A 22,941-nucleotide genomic window follows, 5' to 3' on the forward strand; every position below is an offset into this window, starting at 1 on the left:
GAAATGAACAATATAAAAGGACACACTCACCAGAGGCACACACAACACGCTGACGCAGACATGGATAGTTGGAAATAATGCCAGTGCTGCTCCTTGCCATATACCTCCACGACTGTGACTGCTGACGAAGACGATGACGGTAAGTACCGCAACCTAGTACACATGGGAAGAAAGGGCACAGTTACACACCCACCCCACCCACCCTGCAACGCACTCCCAACCCCTCCCACATCCCAAGCCATACATCCCAAAACAAGATGTACTTACCAGACACAAGGCAACAAAGACCCGAACCAAAGTACATACATGTGCACACCACACACCCACAGTGAAATGCTGAACAATGTCAATATACTGTGCCAACAGCACTACTGGGCACTACAATGTATTCACATGGAAAAAACGTAATGTCCAAATAAGGCCATTGGCCAGTCCATTGAAAATACCCTGAAGGGCCAAAATAGGCCGAACTTGACTCCCACATGTGCAAAGGGTACTCCACTTGAAAGGAGCATCAATGGGGTAGCCATGGACCTCAGGGACCAGGGGCAGAGGTTGGCAGGGTTGTGGACTTACGGCTGGAAGGTGGTGCTTGGGCTTAGGTTTGGTAGGTGGATGGGGTTTGGGTTTGCCCTTGGAATGAGGAGGAGTGGGCTTGGACTGGAGAGTGGCAGAGGGACCTGGGGCAACACAGGGCTTCTTCCTCCTTGGTGAAGGGGCATGGGAATGGGAAGGGCGGACTGGGACGGTCTTGCTTGTGGAAGGAGTGGACTGGGGAAGGAGATGGGCATGTTTAGGGACGAGCCGGGGTGGGCCAGTGGGTGTGAACAGGTCAATACGGGAGAGGAAAAGCTTCTTAGGGGCAGTTGGAGGGGATTTGGAGGCAGGTCTCGGAGTGGAGGTTGAAGGAGTCCTTATATCAGGTGTAGATATGCCGGACATGGATGCAGGTGCCTATAATGTATACTGATGCATGGTGGATGTGTGTGTTGTGGATGTCTGTGAATGTTTGAGTGTTTTGGGAGGAGGGGGTGGACACAGTGGGACAAGACAGGCTGCCAGTTTACATGGATGTTGTCTGGGTGTCTGTAGGTCTGGTGAGTGTGCTGCAAGTGTCTGTAAATGTAGTTGTGGTGAGTGCAAGTGTGGTGTTTGGGGTGCATGTCTGCATGTCAGATGTTGTGGTGACTGCATGAATAGGGGCAGCAGCAGTGACTGAGGGTGCAGGGCTTGTGGGTGTGCATGGTGAGGTGACAGACAGGGTGGCAGTGGAGGATAACATACTGGGGGAAGTGGATGTAGTTGTGTGTGCTTTGGTATGATGGGTGTGTGGCTGCCTGTTGTGGGAAGTGTGGTACTTGTGTTTGTCTGTATGCTTCTTGTGTGTTGATGTGTGTGCATGGCTGGCTGTACGTGTGCATCGGATGGGTGAAGGGAGTGGGGTGCTGGAAGGGCTAGAGGTGGTGGGAGGTGGGACGGAAAGACCAGGGACACTAGGTGCCATCAAAGAGGAGGCCTGAACCTGAAAAGATCTCTGTAGGACAGACATGGCACCATGAATGCCTTCCAGGTATGCATTGCATTGCTGCATTTGGGATGCTAGCCCTGGATGGCATTCACAATGGTTGTCTGCCCTGCAGAGATGGTCCTCAGGAGTTCAATAGCCTCTTCCGTGAGGACAGCAGGGCTGACTGGGGTAGGGGGTGAGGTGCCTGGGGTGAAGGAGACACCCACCCTCCTGGGTGAGTGGGCACGGGCAACTTGGTGTGGAGCATCTGGGAGGGCAGTGATGGCATGGGGTGGTGGAAGATGGCATAGAATGGTTGTGCCCAGTAGGGTCTGCCACCACCAGAGAGCTCCCATCGGAAGAGGTATAAGAGTCACTACCTCCAGGGATAGTTGCCTCCCCCGTGGTACTCCCCTCACCCTCCATCCCACTGGCCCCTTGCCGTTGCTCAACTATGCCTCCTTGGAACCATGGGTTGCTGCATCCCCACTCGCCGGTGCCTCAGCTCCCTTGCCAGATGATGATAATATACAAAAAGAACACAAGAGCATAGGGGTGGGAAAACAAAACAAGGGAGAACTTTGTCAAATCCTGAATAGATGTACATTTTGGCTCACACACACTCCCATCCAGGTCACGCACCTACACGCAGTACCTACAACATACGTCATGACTGTGCCACTTACTAGTGGCCATTACCCCAGAATACACCACATTACCCACAGAAAACACGGACCTGATACACTGTGTGGAGTACACCCATGAGAGACCATGCCCAGCCAATACACTTACAAGTCCACAAGGCCACAAAGCATACCCAATGACATAAACGGGACCCCCCATGTGCCTATGGAGAGTGCCCAAACTAGCCCTCACACCATACCAGGGGCTTTGAGGGAGCAGGACTGCAGGAACACACCTGTCCAAGTGCCTGGCACTAGAATGCATACATACCACAGCACCAACATACATCCATCAAAAGCAGTATCACAACAGTGTTGGTACTCACCCACTTGAAGGCTGTGCTGCCTTCAAGTGCCCATCCAAATACGGATAGGCCACTGCCAGAATGCAGGTCAATAGGGGGGTCAGGGTCCGACGGGCACCCTTTCCTTGTTGGGAGGCCTTCCCCAGCTGGGCCTCTCCGGTCTTCCTGGCCCTCGACCTCAGGTCCTTCCACCGCTTCCTGCAGTGGGTACTCCACCAGTTGTAGACCCCCTGGATCCTCAGCTCTTTGACAATGGCTTGCTACAGGCCTTTCTTTTGATAGACGCTGACCTGCATGGGACACACAGAGCAAAAAAAAACAGACGTCAGTATGTGTGCCCCGAATACAGATAACATGTCGTTCCCTATGGAACGACCATTGTTGAAAGGCAAGTTATCAACTCACATACAGTATGTGCCAGACAGTCTACGGCTCGGCAGTCACACATTGAACCCACATGCATACAGGCATCTGTCACAATCACACACATCTAAGGATGACAGATGCCAACTCACCTGCTCCTCTGGTTGCCCATATAACTTGGCATACAGAGGTAGGAATCCGTCCACCAGCTTCTCCAGCTCCTCTGCGGTGAAGGCCATGGCCCGTTCCCCTGTGACCCGCGCCATCTCAGGGTCCAGAGTCAGGACACAGCATCACACACAGTGGAGTACTAGCCTGCACGGGAATCAAGAGTCAAGTGTCAAGGGTCTCGCGAAATGGTGTAGGTACTGCCGTGGTGTGCTCTATCACTGCCGGCGGCGATAATGATTGGCTCAGGTTCCCCATTGACAACCATGTAATCCAATGATCGGGTGCACATCGGTGAACACCGCCTTCCGCCATGACGACTAATGCCAGTGGAATGAAGTCACTTCCACTTTCTCATACCTGGGTGGTAGGAGGCTGCCATTTTGCTACCACCACGTCACGATAGCCTGGCCAGGGGCCTCATCCACAGCCTCAAAATCTCCAACCTTAGTCGCTTGCTGACATGAGTCTAGGAACCTTACATGCACCCATCTTTGGAATTGTGCCCACACTGGGATGCCATTATGACAGAGCTAACTGAGCACACATATGCCTGACGGTGTACTTCATACTTTGAATCTGTGTTGTTACCCACGTGACTCACATACAAAGATACAGTAACATCATGTGATGCAAGTGTATGTTTACACTCAATATATGTTCTTTCCTCCCCCATAGGTACAGACCCATGCGGCGAGGGAGGGCCCCATCTGTTTACAGACCTCTGGTTGATTTGGAAACTATGGACGAACGTCACATCATTTCCACCTAGAGACTCAATAGAGCTACTGTCCATGACCTCTGTGCATTAATGGATCCTGTCCTAAAACCATCTAATCGGAATCAGCATGCCATCCCTACAACTGTGCAAGTGCTATCTGTACCCCATTTTTTGGTTACAGGCTCATTTGAGGTGACAGTGGGCATGGGTGCAGGGATCTCACAGCCAATGTTCAGCCTCATCCTGTCAAAATTCCTGGATGCATTTGTCCAACACCTGCAAACACATGTCCAGTTTCCCCAAAAGGCTGAACTTCCTGTCATCAAATCTGGATTTTATGCCTTTGCTAACACCCCCATGTGATTGGTGCCAATGATGGAACCCACATAGTCTCATACCCCCAAGAGTGAATGAACAGGTATACAGGAATCGGAAGAACTATCACTCCATGAATATACAATTGGTGTGTACTGCTGATCAGTACATATCACATGTCAGTGTCAGGTTCCCAGGCTCAGTCCATGATTCTTTTGTCCTGAAAAACAGCAGTGTACCACACTTGATGGAACAACTACAAGGGGACAGAGGATCGCTCATAGGTGAGTGTGTATGACACTGGATCTGTACATAGCTGACAGCCAGCCAATGTGCATGTAAAGTCAGTTTCTTAAGGTCCTGTTTCACCCACTTTTGCAGGTGATTCTGGCGACCCCAACTTGCAATGGTTCCTGACACCTGTGAGGAACCCCAGAGCAGATACAGAGAGGAATTATAATGAGACCCATGGATGTACAAGGAGCATGATTGAACCCACTATAGGTCTCCTGAAGGCTAGATTTCATTGCCTCCATCTCTCTGGGGGATCTCTGTGCTATGTCTCTGACAAGGTGTGTAAGATAGTGGTGGCCTGCTGCATGCTGCTCAACTTGGGTGTGAGGAAAGCTATTCCCATTCTGGAAGAGGAGGGTGTTGTCTAACCAGCCCAGCAATCTCAGAGGGGTGATTAGAGTGATGGTGAGGAAGAAGAGGGGGAACTCCAGAAACCAGCTGATCTGCCTATACGTCCAGTGACTATAAGGTACTGTTCAATGATGCTGATGTCTTCACTGCATAGTTTCAGTCTGACTAATGTAATTGGTAATGTGGTGTCTATAGTCAGTGACACCGGTAACCGATGGCCTAAGTGGCATGTGCCAGGTAACTTAATATTATGTGCAGTGTGACATACTTTAGACACTACAGTACGTTGGATCCCCTCCTGCAATAAAGGTATGATTATGAAATTGACTGTCTAGTGCATACACACACAATTGATATCTCATATTGACGAGGGACATGCTTGTTTTTATTCAGTGACCAACTATGCATATTGCGTGGGACAGTGATAGGGAGGGGGCATATGCTACATATCCATACTCAGGTACATTTTCTTAGCTTTTGGTAGCGCTGGGTTTTGTTCCATGTGGCCATTGGCAGATGGTGTGATGGCAGTGGCAAGTCAACAAGGAAGCACAGTGGCACACAAGGGTGACAGTTCAGGGCACAGTAACTTCCAAGCAGTGGGCTTAGTCTTGGCTGGTGTTTCAGTGGCATGTCTGGGTCTGAGGGCACATTTGCATGGCTGAATCTGGGCTGCAGGTAGGGATGCTGGTTTCCTGTGTGTCCTCTAGCAGTGCCACCAGTCCAGTAGCTGCTGCAGATGTAGAGGGCAGGGCAGTGTCCTGGCTAGTGGTGGGGGCTTGCAGGTGGGTGGAAGACTTAGGCTGCCTGTGGTACTGGTGCCTCAGCACCCCTGCAACAGAACCTCCTCGTGGTATGCTACCCGCAGTCTCTGATTCTGCTACAAGGTGGCCAGGATCTAGCCCATCCTGTCCTGGGTATGGTGGTATGCTCCTAGGACCTCAGATATCACCTCCAGGGCTGCTGCATCCATCCTTTGGCCACCCCCCTGGGCCACGGATGTACTCCCACTAGTCCTAGCCCCCTGTTCCTGTGTCCCCTGCACAGGTCTGGCAGTCCCACTTGCAGTTGGCCCTTTATCATCCTGACTGTTGGTGGGTGGAGACTCTGGCCTCTGTACATGTGGGCCGCCAGTCTGTGGCTGGGAGACACTGGTGTGGGGTCGTTTGGCCAGAGCTAGTGATGGTGGCTGGGTGGTAGGGCTGTCAGTGGTATCCTGGGTGGGGCTGTTCGAGGGTGACAGTCCAGGACTGTGTGATGGGCCAGGGTATTCCTCAATTTCCATACATCCCTCTGCACTCTCCTGAGTGGGGCCTCTGCCTTCATGTGGGCCACTGGCACTCCTTGGCATTTCCGTCCGGGTGGCATGGGTAGTGGTGCCTGTGGGGGGGAATGGACATGTGGGTGGCAGGTATTTTTTCGGCAATTGATGCACTGCTCTGCCCTATTTTGTGCTTATATTCCTCTGTTGTGGCATGCAAGGTCCCTATGTGTATATTTCTTTGCATTTTATGTGGAGGGTGAAGGTGCATTGTGGGTGCTGTAGTGCCACTCGAAATCCATGCTGGGTAGGTGACTGTGCACAGGGGGCAGGATGGAGGTCTGTTTGTGGGATAGTGGGTATGCCGGGTAGTTTAATGTGGGTGTTGTGGACTGGCTGGGGATGGGGTCCTGGTGGGAGTGAGAGGGATGGGGTGATGTTTTGATATAGTGGTTGACTTACCCAAGTCCAGTCCTCCAGTGATTCCAATGAGGCCCTCCTAGTGCAGGGTTCCAAGGACCTTCTTCTCCCAGTCAGTGTATTTGGGGGGTGTAGGTGGGGGACCGCCATCAGTCTTTTGTATGGCGATGTTGTGCCTGGATGCCATTGACCGAACATTCCCACTCAGGTCGTTCCATCTCTTCTGGATGTCATCCCTTGTGCATGGATGGTTTTTCACTGTGTTGACCTTGTTGACAATTGTCTGTCATAGCTCCATCTTCCTGGCCACGGGTGTCTGCTGCACCTGTGCCCCGAATAGTCATGGCTCGACCCTGAGTATTTCGTCCACCAAGGTCCTTAGCTTCCTATCTGTGAAGCGGGTGTGCCATGGTGTGTGTGTTGTGGGTGGGGTGTTGTGGGTGTATTGGTGACAGTGCTGTTGTGTGGTTGTGTGTGTGGCTTGCTGACCATTGTGTGGCTTGTAAAGGTGTTTGGGATTTGTATGTGTTTTGGTGGTGTATTTGTGCATGTGACTTGTGTTATGTTGTGTTCAGTGTATGCTTGTTGTGTTGTCAATCTCAGTTGTGCTATTGGCGATGCAAAGGATTGTGGGGTATGTGCGTGAGTGTTTTATAGTGTTGTGGATGTGTGTCAGGTGTGTGGGTTTCAAAGTTGCCAATGTGCATTTAATGTTGGTGGGTCCCATTGCTGGCCGTGACGGTTCGTACCGCCAATGGTCGTCCAGCATCCACTATCCACCACGCTGATTTGTGCTTCATTATTTGGTGGGCGGAAGATTTGTCTGCATGGCGGTGGTGGGTGGGGTGTACTGCCTTTTTGCCATTGTGGGCCTTGGCGGTGGGTGGAGGTTCCAGGATATTTGGAGGTTTGACTTTTTGGCATCACAATTCAGGGGTGTCCAGTCTACCGCCACTGGCGGTCTTCTGTTTACTGTGGCCACAGAGGTCGGCGGTGATTGCCGCCCAGTTCATAGTGAGGGCCTAATACACCAATTTGTTTTGATACTCCTCTAACATTCTCTGAAGTGTCATTGGTGCTGTCATTTGCTTGACCTCTTTTGCATTCGCCTCTGAACTGGACTTAAGATATGCCACTTGAAACCAAGGCAATGCAGAGGTTAGGTCCGGTTCTTCTGATGCTGGTGTTGCTGGTACTGCCTTCTGTGAGACAAGACTGCCCTCTCTGGAAGTTGAAGGCAGCACCATAGAACTGTGGAGTGGGTCTCTAAGTTCCAGCCGTTCTTCTTCCAGTCCTCCAGCTCGCTCAACAATCCACCTCTTACATTTTGAAACTTCCCCTTAAGAAAAAGGAATGAAAGTGGGAAGAATTTTTTTGTAGCAAGGATCAAGTAGGGTGGCACAGATGTCCTCTTTGGAGATCATTTCATTTTTCAGCCTTCTATTATAGTTCAAGCAATAGCTTAGGCTCACAACCATAGCATGCGCTTCTGAGTTTTTGTTCACACCACCGACTGCAAACCTTTCAGACACCTTCTTTAGCTGCTCCTGTAGCAGTTGGAACGATGGGATAGCTTGGTCTATTGTACTGTCTTCCTTGCTACCTTCCCGTGTGAAAACCTTAGAAGGGAGCAGCATCTGTGTCAGGCATTTGACTAGGCTACATTTGTATGCATCTATAGTCATAGCATTCCAAATTGTGTCAGCTCCTATTAGATTGACCTAATCATTCAATGTCAAACAGACATTGCAACATACATTAGTTTATGTTCCAATGTGTTGGCACCTCTAGTATCAGGGCTTTAACTTGCACTCAGTTACCACACTGAATAATCTGCAACCAGTTCCAGGCTTTAAAATAATGGCAGAAATGAGTGAAGATTCATCTGCAGGTGGTCAGTATGCTGCTGACTATGTCTTCTTTTTTGAGAAAGTCTTGCACATTCAGGTTGGTGCAATGTGCCAAACACAGGGTCCTGAAATAGCCACCGTCTGCCATGGTTCTGATTATGTTATTACCATTGTCCAGTGCAACAAATTCAATTCGGAAACCTCTGGGTCACATCAAATCAGACACCTTGATAATAAATACGTCCAAGCTGTTTTCAGCTGGATGTGATTTCTCCATGGTGAACTGTTGCATGCCGCCGAACGATCTCAAAAATTTCTTCTTGGCCAAGCCCTATTGATGGCTTTTGTTTTACACCCGCAAAAGAAATCCAGTGTGCGGTGATGCACATGTAATCAGTAGCTTGACAACTGGCCCACATGTCTGTTGTCAGGTGGCTAATGTGGACAACACATTGCTGCAAAGCTTGTTCAACCAATTGCAGCACATTGTGATGTAGCACTGGAACAGCAACTATGGCAAAATAGGTCTGACTTGAAAACTTCCATTTGGGGAAGATGGCTGCTGCAAACTCTAAGACTCACTCTCCATCTACAAAGGAAAAAGGGGGCGGTCCAGCACTTTTTAGACAGCTTCCCATTGAGAAAATGTGCCATTGGGTGGTCCCTGCTGCCTAAACATGCATATAATAGTAGCCTGGATTTTCTTCTTTTGTGGGGCCACTGATGCTAGTGACTTTTGAGATGTAGGTGGTGATAGACTCAATTTACATCATGGTACAGTCACTGCATGCCATTGTGTCTCCATCTGACTCTGAGTCTTCCTGTGCCATTGTGAGGCCACTGAGGCGGGTGATTCTGGCTCACTGCTGGGGACAGAGCTGCTTTGCATGAGGATGTCACCCAGCTCTTCTCACCTTCACCACCATTACCACGTTTACCATTTTTTTAAGGTGTTCCTCTCATCGGATTGTGTGATGTTTTTTCATATAGGTCGTCTGGCCTCCACCATAATATGAACCAGGCTTACCACGATGAACACTTGTGTGGCCAATGGAGCATAATACAACACTCTCCTTCGGTTTGCTAATCATAAAAATGTCCTAAACTGGTGAGAAGTCCTTTCTTATTGGGTCACTGCCAATGTTTGAAGAAGAACAGGAGGTGGGTAGGTGTGTTGAATGCCTCTCTGCAGTGCATAGTTCTACTCAGGTAGCAGTTGGTGCAGGTCTCAACTGAGGCCTTACAAATATGGGAGCTAGCAGTGCTGCCTGTACCACATCCCTCAGAGCAGGTTGGATAGTAATGTAGGACTCCTCCAGGCCAGCTCCCACAATGACTGGCTCATCACTATCATCCTTCTCCTCATCATCTCCATCCATGATTTTATGTCTTTCTGGAACTTTTCTTTTCCCTTGCCCATCCTGGTGTCTTTGAGACTTTGCCAGGGTCCACTCCATGTTCCTATAATCGTCATCAGAAGTATTGTTTGGAGAAGATGGTGAAGTAGTACCTTTCTTGCTGGAGATCTGGGAGCCATTGATTCTAAAAGAGGAGGTTCTTGCTCAGCAGGAAGCTTGACCCTCTGTTCTGCTCCAACTTTAGGAAGATCTACTATTGCTGGCTGCAGCTGCTGTCCACTTTGTTCAGTTTTGTGAAAAGATTGGGTACTACTTTGTGAAAGATCACTACTCCTTGGCGCTGCCATAATTGTAGTGGCAGCCTCACTGACAGACATGGTATTGGGTATAGGTTGGGGTGGTGCTCTGGATGCGGAAGTGCTGCTCCCCGGGTTCTCCCCAGAGGCCGATGTGGCAGGCACATGTCTCCTGAAAAAAGATGCAGTCGGCACACCACTGGTGGAAAGCTGCTTCTTCTCACTGACCACTTTCTTGAGAGCAACTTTCGTTGGGGCCATCTTAGAGCTCTCAGTTGGCAGTGGCACTAAACTGCACAAGCAGAAGAGATCAGATGACTGAAATAACTGCACAGACCTTCTTATTGGAAGTACTGTGGGTACTGTGACATGTGTTCTTGTGTGTGCCTAAAAGCAACCAAGCAAGAAAAACATGTAATTAGTGAAACATGCACTGTTGCAGGTTGAAATAGTACAGGCAAATGCAATATTAGTGTGGTTGGTTACTTATGAAATAAATACTAATTTATTTAATCAAACATTGTAAATTTAAACCACACCCCCCACCAAAAAATGTCATTACAAACAGGCAGCACAACATGCAGATACAGATTTTTCCTTATCTCCATCTGTTTCTAAAAGAGACACATGTAGTACCCAGAGAGAATTGTATTAAAAAACCTATCGCAGCAATGTAGTCCAGAGGAAATTGAATAATCATTTAAAAAAATGATAAATGCTACTGATGTGTCCGCAGTGCACCACAGCCAGGGTGTCCAAGCGGAAGTGGAATTATAATACACTTAAAGAAGCTGAGGACCAGATGCATCATGCATTTTTGTGAGTGCAAAAATGCATTTTGGTAGGTTTGAATCCCAATTTGTGATTGGGTACAAAATCGCAAATTGGAATTGTGACTACATACAGATTCGGTACTAGGAAGGGGCGTGTCAAGGTTCTCCCTTCCTGATACAAAATCGCAGTGGTATGTAGGAATGTTTTGTGACCGAAGTGTGGTTGCAAAACATTCGCATTTTGCCACCTACTTCAAGTGGATAGTAACTCATTCGCAAACGGGAAGGGGTCCCCAAAGCACCCCTTCCCCTTTGTGAATACATGCAAAAACATTTTAAGAGCAGGCAGTGGTCCCACGGACCATTGCCTACTCTTTAAAAATGAAAAGAAAACTTTAAATTTTTCATTTTTAAATGCATCCCGTTTTCCTTTAAGGAAAACGGGCTGCATTTAAAAAAAATTGCTTTATTTCTTTATTTAAGAGCAATCAGAGACACAGTGGTCTGATGAGCCCAGCAAGCCACCATCCCTGTGATTGTAGCCATTCACAATGGGTCGCAAATTATGATCTACTGCATGAATATTAATGAGGCAGGTCTATTTGCGAGCCATTGGGAATCGCTAAATGAAACTCTTGGAGTTTCATACATTCAAATAGCGATTAACTAATTTCGATTCACAAAAAAACACAATTAGGTAATCACTATTGGGCAAATTAATACATCTGGCCCTGAATGCTGTAGAGCAGCTACGCTCCTTTGGTGGATGGATGGATAGCTGTATGCATGGAGGATCCATGCAAAACGCAGAACTAAATAAAAATAAAAGAACAATATCTAAAATGAAAAACAAAGCAATAAAAAAACTAAAACAAAAAGTTAAGTAAAAAAAAGAAATGTAAAAAAATAAAATTACACATTACAATAAAAAATCTAAATATAACAAAACAAATAAGAAAGTAAAATAGAAGAAGAAAGTAAAATACAAAATAAAAAAGTTATCATAAAAATGAAAATAGAACAATAAAATAATACAATTAAATATAAACTTAAAATAAACAAATGATCAACAATTGCTGATGTTTGTATGCAAGTCTATGGCAAAGGCACACTGACTACATGTACAGAATGTCTGCAAGCCACATGGTCAAACAACAACAAGGAGCAAGAAGGCATGGCAAACAAACAACACATTAAACCTATGGCAAAGGGACACTGTCTGGATGCACAAAATGGCTGCCAGCCACATGGCCAAACAAAAACAACAAGTAGCAAGGTGGCACAGGGAACAAATAACAAATGCAAGCCTATGGCTAAGAGACACTGGTTGGATGCACAAAATGGGCACATGGTCAAACAACAACAACAAGGAGTAAAGAGGAATGGCAAACACAGAACACATGCTAGACAAAGCCAAAGATACACTGGATGGATTCACAAAATAGTTGCCAGTCACATGGTCAAACAACTAGGAGCAAGGAGGCATGGCAAACAAAGAGCACATGCAAGCTTATGGCAAAAGGACATTGGCAGGATGCACAAAATGGCTGCCAGACACATGGTCAAACAACAGCAACAAGGAGCCAGAAGTACAAAGAACACAAGTAAGCCTATGGCAATGACACACTGGCTGGATGCACAGAACGGCTGCCAGACACATGGTCAAACAAGATCTGCGAGCAAGGAGGCATAGACTACACAAAATGCTCCCTGGCCACACAGTATGGAGAACAAAGACAAATGCTGGCAAACACCCCCACACACACACACCCACACACAAACACACACTGGCTATTAGGAGGCATGGGGTAGCGCAAAGTGCCCGAATTCCACAAACTCTGTTTGTGGAGTGGAGTTCTACTCCTGGGCCTATTTACAACATGATGCATTTAGCCAAATGCATCAGTTTTTTATTCAACCTGCTTAAAAAAAAAAACCTGTACGGGATCTGGGTGCGTTACGGATTATTTAATGTATGCAGAGTGGCCATTTCATCGGAAAAACTCACAACTGATGCAGTGATATTTACAAGTTTTTAATTGTTTGAAGCTTCTTCAAGATACATCACGTATAGCCTGCAATGTGTCAGAGTTTCCAGGCCTCCAAAACCCAGGCATAGGGACCGACGCAGTGGCTTTAAACCAGGAATTGACCATCTGTAGTCTCTTCACACCCTCAAAGATGCCTGTGCTTCACCTCCCCACTAGTTGTAGTAGGTCTACACACGTGCATGTTGTAGGACCCCTTTACCTACTTTTGACCATGGCACATATGATTCCATCATCCACTGAAGGAAGCCTATGTGACTTTGTTTACTTTTTGTAAGGGACAGGCCCAAACTGTCACTTCTCCAGGGAGGAAGGGATCCCCAAGTCCAGGCCTGCATACTCCAAATAACAATAGGAACAAAATACACACATAAAATATGTTAAACATGCATTGACACTTCACATTCAAACATATGCTTGTAGTTACTTACATTGCAATGTCACTCACTTTGTCACACATACTCAGGTCTGTACATCCACCTAGCCATACTGCATACATTACCTCTTACACCCAGGACCAATGTAAAATTTTATAAGGTGATATCCACCATTTAACAGTTTTTTACATTGGTCCTCACACATTAGGCTCCTTGCATCAATCTGAATGGACACATGACCTCATATTTTTTATGTATTGCTGAAGTTGCGCCATTTTTAACACAAACTTCAGGAATGCATCACTTTTTGAGTGGATGGGTTGCAGCATCCTTCTCTCAGATGCGTCAGTACTTCTGATGCATCCTGGGACACTACGCCATGGTCTGCCAAATTGTAAACAATATACATTCATGACATCATAAGCTTTCTTACTGCAGCACATGTATTTTTTATGAACCGCTGCCTTAACGCAGCAATGCATCAGTTCTTGTAAATGAGGCCCCTGGTTTTCTATTCCCTTGTGAATGTCTCTGACTTCAAAATATGCATTGAGTGCTGTTTTTGGAGTGCCATTAACTCCAAACCATTTTCTGAATTTTCCATGGAGTGATTGAACTCTACCTAGTATTTCCAGTTCTTCTTCAAAGGTTCCTGAACATTCCACTAGAGTATTTGATTCAATCTGCTCCCATGTTATAATTATATTGCAAACCTGTAAATGTGATGTACCGAAAGTATTGTATTGTAAAACTGTGTAGCTCATCTATGCACTGTTGGTAGTTGCATTTTCTGGTTGTTTCCAGTGCATTGTGTTTTCACGATAACCAGAAGTGCTGACTTGCAAAAATCCTTCTTCAATTAAATCAAAAGGTCAAGAAGTGGCAACCCTGTTAGGCAGAGTAGCACTGCCACAGAGCAGAAACAGCACCACGAGTTAAGTTTGTATTTTGTCTCTTCCCTCTTCCTCCTTCTAGAAGTTTGTGAGCACTATGAGTTGTATCACTGGGCTTGCCTTCTTCTAGATTTGGGAGTGGGAGGCTTAACATTGGCTCCAGTGTCTTGTCCGTGGTTAAACCCAGGTGAGTGTGTGACAACAGAAGGGTACTTTTTGCACTAAAAATTAGCGCTGGGTGATGGATTTTAATTTTGTGCAATTGTACATAATTTTACTGAAATTTCAAAGGGTTATATAAAACCAAATTATGACGATTTTTCACACCCCTATGATAAATCTAAAATTGAAAATGGTGAATAGAAAAACTGTGTAGAGTTACACATAAGTGTAGAATTAAATATGAATGTGGGTAAACATGCACATGCATTTTTACCTTTGTAAGTAGGCCCCTTCAAGTTGAAAAATAGAAAAAGACTACAGAAACTATGACCATAGAAAATAGTAGCAAGTGGTTGAGAAAAATGCTTCGATTAGGGTTGGCATAGAAGATAGGATACAAAGAAGATGAGGGTAAGATTATATTTCCAGGATTGGATTAGGATCAGTGCAAGGTATGGTGTCTTGAATCATATAACATAAGGTATGTGTTGGCGTTAGTAGCAGGGAAAAATTTAGGGATGAGTGAAGGGACTGAGGGCCTCATTATGAGTTTGGAAGATGGACTGTGAGATCGCCATGTTGGTGGTCCCAAAAAGACCACCATGTTGTCGGTATCACAGACCACTCTATTACAAGGTATATAGGCAGGACCGCCGCCCACCAACCAAAAAAGGCAGACTGGCAGCGGCATGATGGCCTGGAAATAGGTGGTTTAAACTCCAATACTGACAGCACGGTAACCAACCACTGACGCTATTAAAAGTCCAAGGTAGCAGTGGCGGACAGCCAGCCCCGTCAGACAATGGTGGTCCAAACCACAGTAATTCGCGGTCACCAAAGTAATATCATCAAAGTATTATACAACAGCACATTGGATGGATTTGATAACAACAGAGCTTACACACATTGCCACACTCGCCACACCCACCTGGAAAAGACACTATAAAACACACCCCTTCACACACCACAAACCTTTGCATTTACAATGCCAAACACAGAAGGCAGAGCGAAGTCTTCACCTTACAGCACCTATGATAGGCACATTTTCCTCACCCCTCTTTTCTCCAGTCACACCTATTATACTACCCTCCTTCAGTAAGTCACTATCACCTGTATTTTGTTCCACCATGGCACAGATTAAAAATCCCTGTTTCACTAATGAAGAGTTATAAGTCATGGTGGATTAAATCATAAGAGTAGAGCCACAATTGTTTGGAGCACAAGTCCAGCACAATCCTTTTAGTAGGAAAATGGAAGTGAATGCTGTAGGCACTACCTTGCACACAAAGGAGGACATCAGGAAGAAGTGGAACAACCTCAGGGCATGGTCCGTTCCCCAGTCTCCAGGCACCAGCTGCAGGCCAAGAAGACTGGCACAGACACTCCCACTCCTCCCTTGCAACTTTATCCCTGAGAGTAGAAGGTCTTGGGCATTCTGCAGGAATACTGAGGGAGTGGAAGCTAGTAAGTTACAACACTAATAATGTCACCATAATGCTTTGTAATGCATGCACATAGATTAGCTTTTGCTACTTTTACTGTCACTTCACTCACTAGCCCAGTGTCCACATGTCCAAAGATCTCTTTTTGGCAACTCACATCTGAAGTGTACTCTCTAGGACAGATGACATTTGTAAAGCGTGTGTAGTACAGGGACTGACTTGACTACAACTCCCAGCAGCCACTGTTCTAAAACTCCAAACACCAGACCAGTGGTCACTTCTCCATATACCCCTGTTTGTTAAAAGATCAACTCCCATTAGGCACTCCAAATTGTAGTGTACTCACCTGGGAAGATAACATTTGTCAAGTGTGTTTAGTAGATGGACTGACATGACTGCCAAGGCCAAGAGGCCCTGTTACTGTTACTCCACTCAGCCAGCCCAGTGTCCATCTGTCGAAAGATCTCTATTTTGGCAAATCACATCTGAAGTGTACTCACTTGAGGAGATGACATTTGTAAAGTGTGTGCAGTAAAGGGGGGGACATGACCACAACTCCCAGCAGGCATTGTTACTGTTACTCAAACCACCAGTATAGTGTTTCCTTCTCCAAATGCCCTTGTTTTTAAACTCCTTATTGAAGTGTACTTACCTGGGAGGATAACATTTGATTAGTGTGTCTAGTACAAGGACTGACATGACTGCTAAGGTCAGGAGACACTGTTACTGTTACTCCACTCAGCCAACCCTGTGTCTTCTTCTCCAAATACCCATGTTTCTGAACTCACACATGAAGTGTACTCACCTGGGAGAATAACATATGTAGAGTGTGTGTACTAGAGTGAGAGACATGACAGCAACTCCCAGCAGGCTCAGCTTCTGTAACTCCAAACACCAGCACAAATACCCATGTTTGTAAACTCACATATGTAGTTTACTCACCTGGAAGGATGCCATTTTGTCAAGTGTTGGGAAGCAGAGGGATTGACATAACTGCAACTCACAGCAGGCCCTGTTTCTCTAACTCCAACCACCAGCCCAGTGTCCACTTGCCCAAATACATGTCAGTGAACTCTCAATTGAAGTATACTCACCAGGGAGGAGAACATTTGTCAAGTGTGTTTACTAGAAAGTGACATGACTGCAACTCACAGCAGGCCCTGTATCTGTAACTCTAAACACCAGCACAATGTTCCCTTTTCCAAAGACCACTGTTTGTCAATTCCCAAAGAAAGGTTACTCGCCTGGGGGATAACATTTGTCATGTTTTGGGGTGTAGTGAGAGTGACAGGACTACAACTCCCAGGAGGCACTCTCAGTAACTCCAACCACCGGCCCAGTGTTCTCTCTTCAAAAGACCCCTATGTCTTAACTCTATATTGAAGTGTACTCACCTGGGAAATACATGACTGCAACTCCAAGGAGGCTCTCTTACTGTCACGCCAACCACCATTCCAGTGTCCTCTTCTCCAAAGACTCATGCTTGGTAAATCACACATGAAGTGTACTCATCTGCGTGGGTTGAAAAATATCAAGTATATGAAGGAGAGGGAGTTACATGACTGCCAAGGCCAGGAGGCTGAGTCTCTCCAAATCCAAACACAAGCCCAGTGTTTACTTGTCCAAATTCCCTTGTTTGTTAACTCGCATTGGAAGTGACTCACCTGTGAGGATAACTTTTGTATACTGTGTGTAGTACAGGGAGTCCTCTCATGTGGCCAATATGAGGCTCTGGTGTAATATGCTGCCCGGAATCCCAGAATGCCTCATACTTTTGATGATATGAGGAATGGGTAAAGGGGTTAGTTACTGATGTATCACACAAATGCACTTAACATCATTGTCAATGTGTGTTTCTGAATCAGGAGAGGCCTCTTACTCCCACAGCCCTGTTGTCACCTTCACACAAGTCACATTTGTCATGTGCGACTTATTGTGTCACTGACATTTCGAGTGTAGTGTGTTGATTCCTGGGAGACCATGATATGTTACTCTGTAGCTTGGTCACATGGCAGAAAATGGACAATGCATGCCTTTGTTTGTTGGATGCCATCTTTGTAGGATGGACATATGTGTCCAAAAGCGTGTTTTGTGGCACAGATTCATAACACAGAACCCCACCCCCTGAAGTGTCATGAGTAAATTTGTTATTGCAAATTGTATTGTATTGTAATGGTATTTATGTAGCACTTACTACCCCTGATGAGGCGTCGAAGCGCTTTTCGGTGAGGTACTCCGAAACCCAAAAAGAATTAGTGATGGATTAGTATCGGAAAACATGAGTAGAGTTTTAGTATTATTATGAGTTAATTTGAGCAGTGGATATGAGAGTTTGTTAGTTAGATTGGCTGGAGTAATGGAGGGGTGAAGGAGGAACGAAATCCAAAAGTGTTAATTGGGAGTATATCCATCTTTTACTCATCCCAAATGCTTGGGATGAGTAAAGGGGGATGGAGGAGGGAAGAGTCTGTGGAAGGGTTAGGGAGATCTTAGTAGCAGGGTGAGATAAATGAGGGCGAATTTAGTAGGGGTGTTTGGGAGGTCATGGTAGTAGAGTGAGGTTTGGTGAGTTAGATGTGGAAGTGGAGGGAAGAGCTTAGGCAGAGTTATTTAGGAGATGAAAGTAGTAGAATGGATTTGGGATGTGTCAGGGTGGGAATGGAGGATAGATTGATAGAGACATGACATATGATGATGGGTAGATAAGTGTGATAAGATGAGAGCAGGGATTCATAGATATGCCTAACACAGAACAACATACACACATACATACATACACACATACAAACATGCATATATATATATATATATATATATATATATATATATATATATATATACAAACACACACATACCTAAAAACACGAATACACACACATATGCACATACAATACATAATTAGTACCATGGGTAAATATACTTAGTCAAACAGGTTTAAAGAGTGTGTTTGTATTTTATTGTTATGACATAGTAACGATACATATTTTCTAAAGAACTATACATAACTAGAAATATACACATAATCAGTATTTTTTTTTATCAACATAGGCATATGCAGTCCATAGTTGTTTGAATATGGTGGTTATGAAGGAAAGAGCCAACTGTTGAGTAGTTTTCTGAAGACAAGAAATGTATCTGTGGCTCTTATAGTTGGGGGTAATGAATTCCATAGTTTGGCTGCTTGAACGGAGAAGTATGTACCGCCTATAGTCTTTTTCTTGTATAGTGGTGTTCTAATCTTGAGCAGAGGTTTCTTTGTTGGATGTATTTGGTTATTTTGTTTCTGATAAAAAGTGTCCTGTTCCATGTATAGCTTCGTGGGTGATACAAAGCAGCTTGAAAGTGCATCTTCTGGCAACGGGTAACCAGTGTAGTGCTCTCAAGGCATGGGAGATGTGGGCTTGCGGCTTTACATGTAATAGCACCCTGGCTGCGGAGTTCTGAATACGTTGTAGTTTTTCATAATAGATTGAGATGATCCATGGTCGAGGCCATTGGCATAATCCAGTTTGGATAGTACAAGCAAGATAGTAGTTTGCACCTTGTGTGGAAATCCAAGGTGGGGGAAGATGCGTTGTAGAGTCTTCAAGGTGATGAGGCTTGTTTGTGCTAATTTGTCCACTTGGGCATTCATGGTTAACTTGGAATCCATGGTGATTCCAAGGTTTTTAACTTCCTTGGATAATTGAGGAGGTGGTCCGAGATCGTCAGGCCAGGCGCACAGAGGGTCATAACTTTTCCAGTCACCAAATATCAGTATTTCTGTTTTGAATTGTGACATCTGGGTGAATGCTGCTCTTTCTATCAATTTGCCCAGGAAAGGTCCATTTGTGATTGGTCTGTAGTTGTTGGGGTCCTGCGGGTCTAGGTTTGTTTTCTTCAATAACGGTCTTATGTATGCCTTTTTCAGGTCTACAGGAAAAGTTCCTGTAGTTAAAGAGTTGTTGATGATTCTTCTTACAGGTGTGGAAGCGTAAGTAGATAAAAGTGTTAGACTTTTCATCCTTGCCGTGGTCTCCCTTAACTTTTTGCCTCTGTTCCCCAGGTTGTTGATGTGTGCTGGACTCTGATTTTGCTGTTTTTATTACTCTGGGCACTTTACCACAGCTAACCAGTGTTAAAGTGCAAGTGCTCTTTTACAAAATGTGTATGTGATTGGTTTATCCATGATTGGCATATTTGATTTACCAGTAAGTCCCTAGTAAAGTGCACTAGAGGTGCCAGGGCCTGTAAATCAAATGCTACTAGTGGGCCTGCAGCACTGGTTGTGCCACCCACATAAGTAGCTCTGTAATCATGACTCAGACCTGCCATTGCAGTGTCTGTGTGTGCAGCCTTGCCTGTAAATTCGACTTGGCAAGTGTACCCACTTGCCAGGCCTAAACTTTCCCTTTTCTTACATGTCAGACACCCCTAAGGTAGGCCCTAGGTAGCCCCAAGGGCAGGGTGCAGTGTATGGTTAAGGTAGGACATATAGTAATGTGTTTTTTATGTCCTGACAGTGAAATATTGCTACATTTGTTTTTCAATGTTGCAAGGCCTGTCCCTCTCATAGGTTAACATGGGGGCTACCTTTCAATCTGATTAAAGTGTAGATTCCCTTTGGGAGCGGATGGACATGTGGAGTTTGGGGTCTATGAGCTCACAATTTAAAAATACATCTTTTAGTAAAGTTGATTTTAAGATTGTGTGTTTGAAAATGGCACTTTTAGAAAGTGAGCATTTTCTTGCTTATACCATTTCTGTGACTCTGCCTGTTTGTGGATTCCCTGTCTGGGTCAGTTTGACAGTTGGGCTGGTTGCACCTCACACTAGACAGTGACACAAAAGGAGCTGGGGTGTAGTCTGCATATCCTGATGAGCCATCTGTGCTAGGAGGGAAGGGAGAAGTGGTCATTCACACCTGAAAGGGCTGTGCCTGGCCTCACACAATGCAGCCTCCAACCCCCTGGTGAGTGTCTGGGGCCTGGCCTGGGCAAGGCAGGATTTCACATTCCAAAGAGACTCTACTTTGAAGTAGGTCTACTTCAAAGGAGAAATTGGGTATAAAAAGGGCACCCAAAACCACAGACTTTAGAAACACTTCTGGAACCAAGAGGAACCTCTGCCTGGAGAAGAGCTGAATAGCTGAGGAAGAAGTGCTGCCCTGCCTGTGACTGTGTTTTGTGGAGATTTCCTGCAGTGCTGCTTCTGCCAGAGTAAGAGGGCAAAGACTGGACTTTGTGTGCCTTCCATCTTGTGAAGAAATCTCCAAGGGCTTGATTTAGAGCTTGCCTCCTCTTGTGTGAAGTTTCAGGGACAGCAAAGCCTTCTCTCTGCCAGCACCTGGAGTCTCTGGAGAGACTCCTGCTCTGACAAGGGGTGCCCTATCCAGTCCCTGGGCCCTTGAAAGGAAAGCTGGTGGAAATCCAAGGAAATCGACTTTGGACGACTTCGGACCGACGCCGCTGCTGAATCCGGTGACACCACCTGCACCCAACGGCGTGACCTTCGCTGAAACGTGACGCTCTTCGCAGGCCCAACGCCGCTGCAGCCTCGCTGAAGTCCGCGACTCCGTGGAAGTTGTCGCACCACATCGTGACCGACGCCGCTCGAAGTGCACGGATTCAACGTTTCGCACAGACGCCGCAATCCCCGACTTCGCGCATCGGCTTGTTTTCACTCTTCACCAAAGGTACTGTACTTGGGGGTCTACGCGACTCCGTGCCCGGCGCCGCTGGTGTCGGCTTGTTGGGAACGACTCTGTCACGACGCCGTGTTAACATCCCATCGAAGCATTTTTGTTTCTAAGCGCTATTTTTGAGTTTAATCTTTAAAAATTCATAACTTGACTTGTGTATGTTGGATTTTTTTCGTTTTGGTCTTGTTTTGTTTAGATAAATATTTCCTATTTTTCTAAACTGGTGTTGTGTCATTTTGTAGTGTTTTTCATTAAGTTACTGTGTGTGTTGGTACAAATACTTTACACCTAGCACTCTGAAGTTAAGCCTACTGCTCTGCCAAGCTACCAAGGGGGTAAGCAGGGGTTAGCTGAGGGTGATTCTCTTTTACCCTGACTCGAGTGAGGGTCCTTGCTTGAACAGGGGCTAACCTGACTGTCAACCAAGGACCCCATTTCTAACAAATGTTCTTGAAGATTTGTGGTGGACAAGGGTCAGAAGGGCAACCGGAAGGCCTGCTTGCTTTGACCAAACCCATACATTCACCTTGGGATATTTGTTGGAAGGACTGTAGAGGCTGGGTTGGTTTATTTTTAGAGGGTATTTTGGGAAATGGGTTGGTGCTGGTGGTTTTCTTCTGTGTTAAATAGGAGTCCAATGTGTCTGCCTTGGTTGTGTAGTAAGTTGCCATTTCTTTCTGAAATCTTGAGTAGTGGGATGACTTCCTTCCATGCATGTTGGTTTTCGAAATTTATTGAGAATTTAATAAAATTCCTTGGTTGTAGATTTAGCATTTTGAATTCTGTCTGAGTAGTTCCTTTTTTTTTAGCTTTTTTGATTGATGATTTGTATATTCTGTTAAGTTTGTGTAGCTGCAGTTTGTCTTGACTGTTGTTTGTTTTGAGCCAGGTCCGCTGCAACTTTTGGATTTGTTGCTTTATCTTTTTAATTCTGCGCTTCTCCAAGGTGTTGGTTTCTTTTGTCGTGTTTAGTTTTTCTGAGTGGTATTAGGATATCAAAAGCTTCCTGTAGCCACTCATAAAGTTTTGGCACAGAATGAATTGTATCTAGATCTGTGTTGGCTGTTAGTTGTGTTTCTAAGTCATCCAAATTGAGTTTGCTCCATGGTCGATAGGTGCATGTATGTAAGTAGTTGTGGGGTGTGTTGATTTGTGGAGTTTTATGTTGGAAAGTTATCAAATGGTGGTCTGACCAAGTGATTGGCGTGATGCAATGAACAGTAACTAGTTTAGGCTTAGCAAAAAGGACATCTAGGATGTGTCCAGCGATGTGTGTGGGATTGTGTACAATCTGATGTAGGTTCAATGTGACTAGGCCAGTGCTGATAGCTTTTGGATGGGGCATATTGGGTTTGTCAAACCAAATGTTTAGATCCCCAAGAATGCATAGGTTGGAGTATAGTGTAATAAGGTTTGAGCATTATCTATAAATGCATCTGGGAATGTGGAGTTGTTAGGTGGAGGTCTGTAAAGGAGGAGAAAGTTACAGGAGGAAGTTGGAGTAGGGTGGCATCTGGTGAGGAGGGCTTCACAACCTTGTATGGAAATGTGGTCTGTTTTACTGAAGTTTCTTGCATGTTTGAATATAATAGCTAGTCCACCTTCTCTCTTGCCTATACAGTCTTGTGTGATGGTTTGATAGCCCGGAGGAAAGGCTTCGTGCAACACTGGGGC

This window comes from Pleurodeles waltl, chromosome 11, assembly GCF_031143425.1.
Source record: "Pleurodeles waltl isolate 20211129_DDA chromosome 11, aPleWal1.hap1.20221129, whole genome shotgun sequence".
In the NCBI taxonomy this organism is placed as follows: domain Eukaryota; kingdom Metazoa; phylum Chordata; class Amphibia; order Caudata; family Salamandridae; genus Pleurodeles; species Pleurodeles waltl.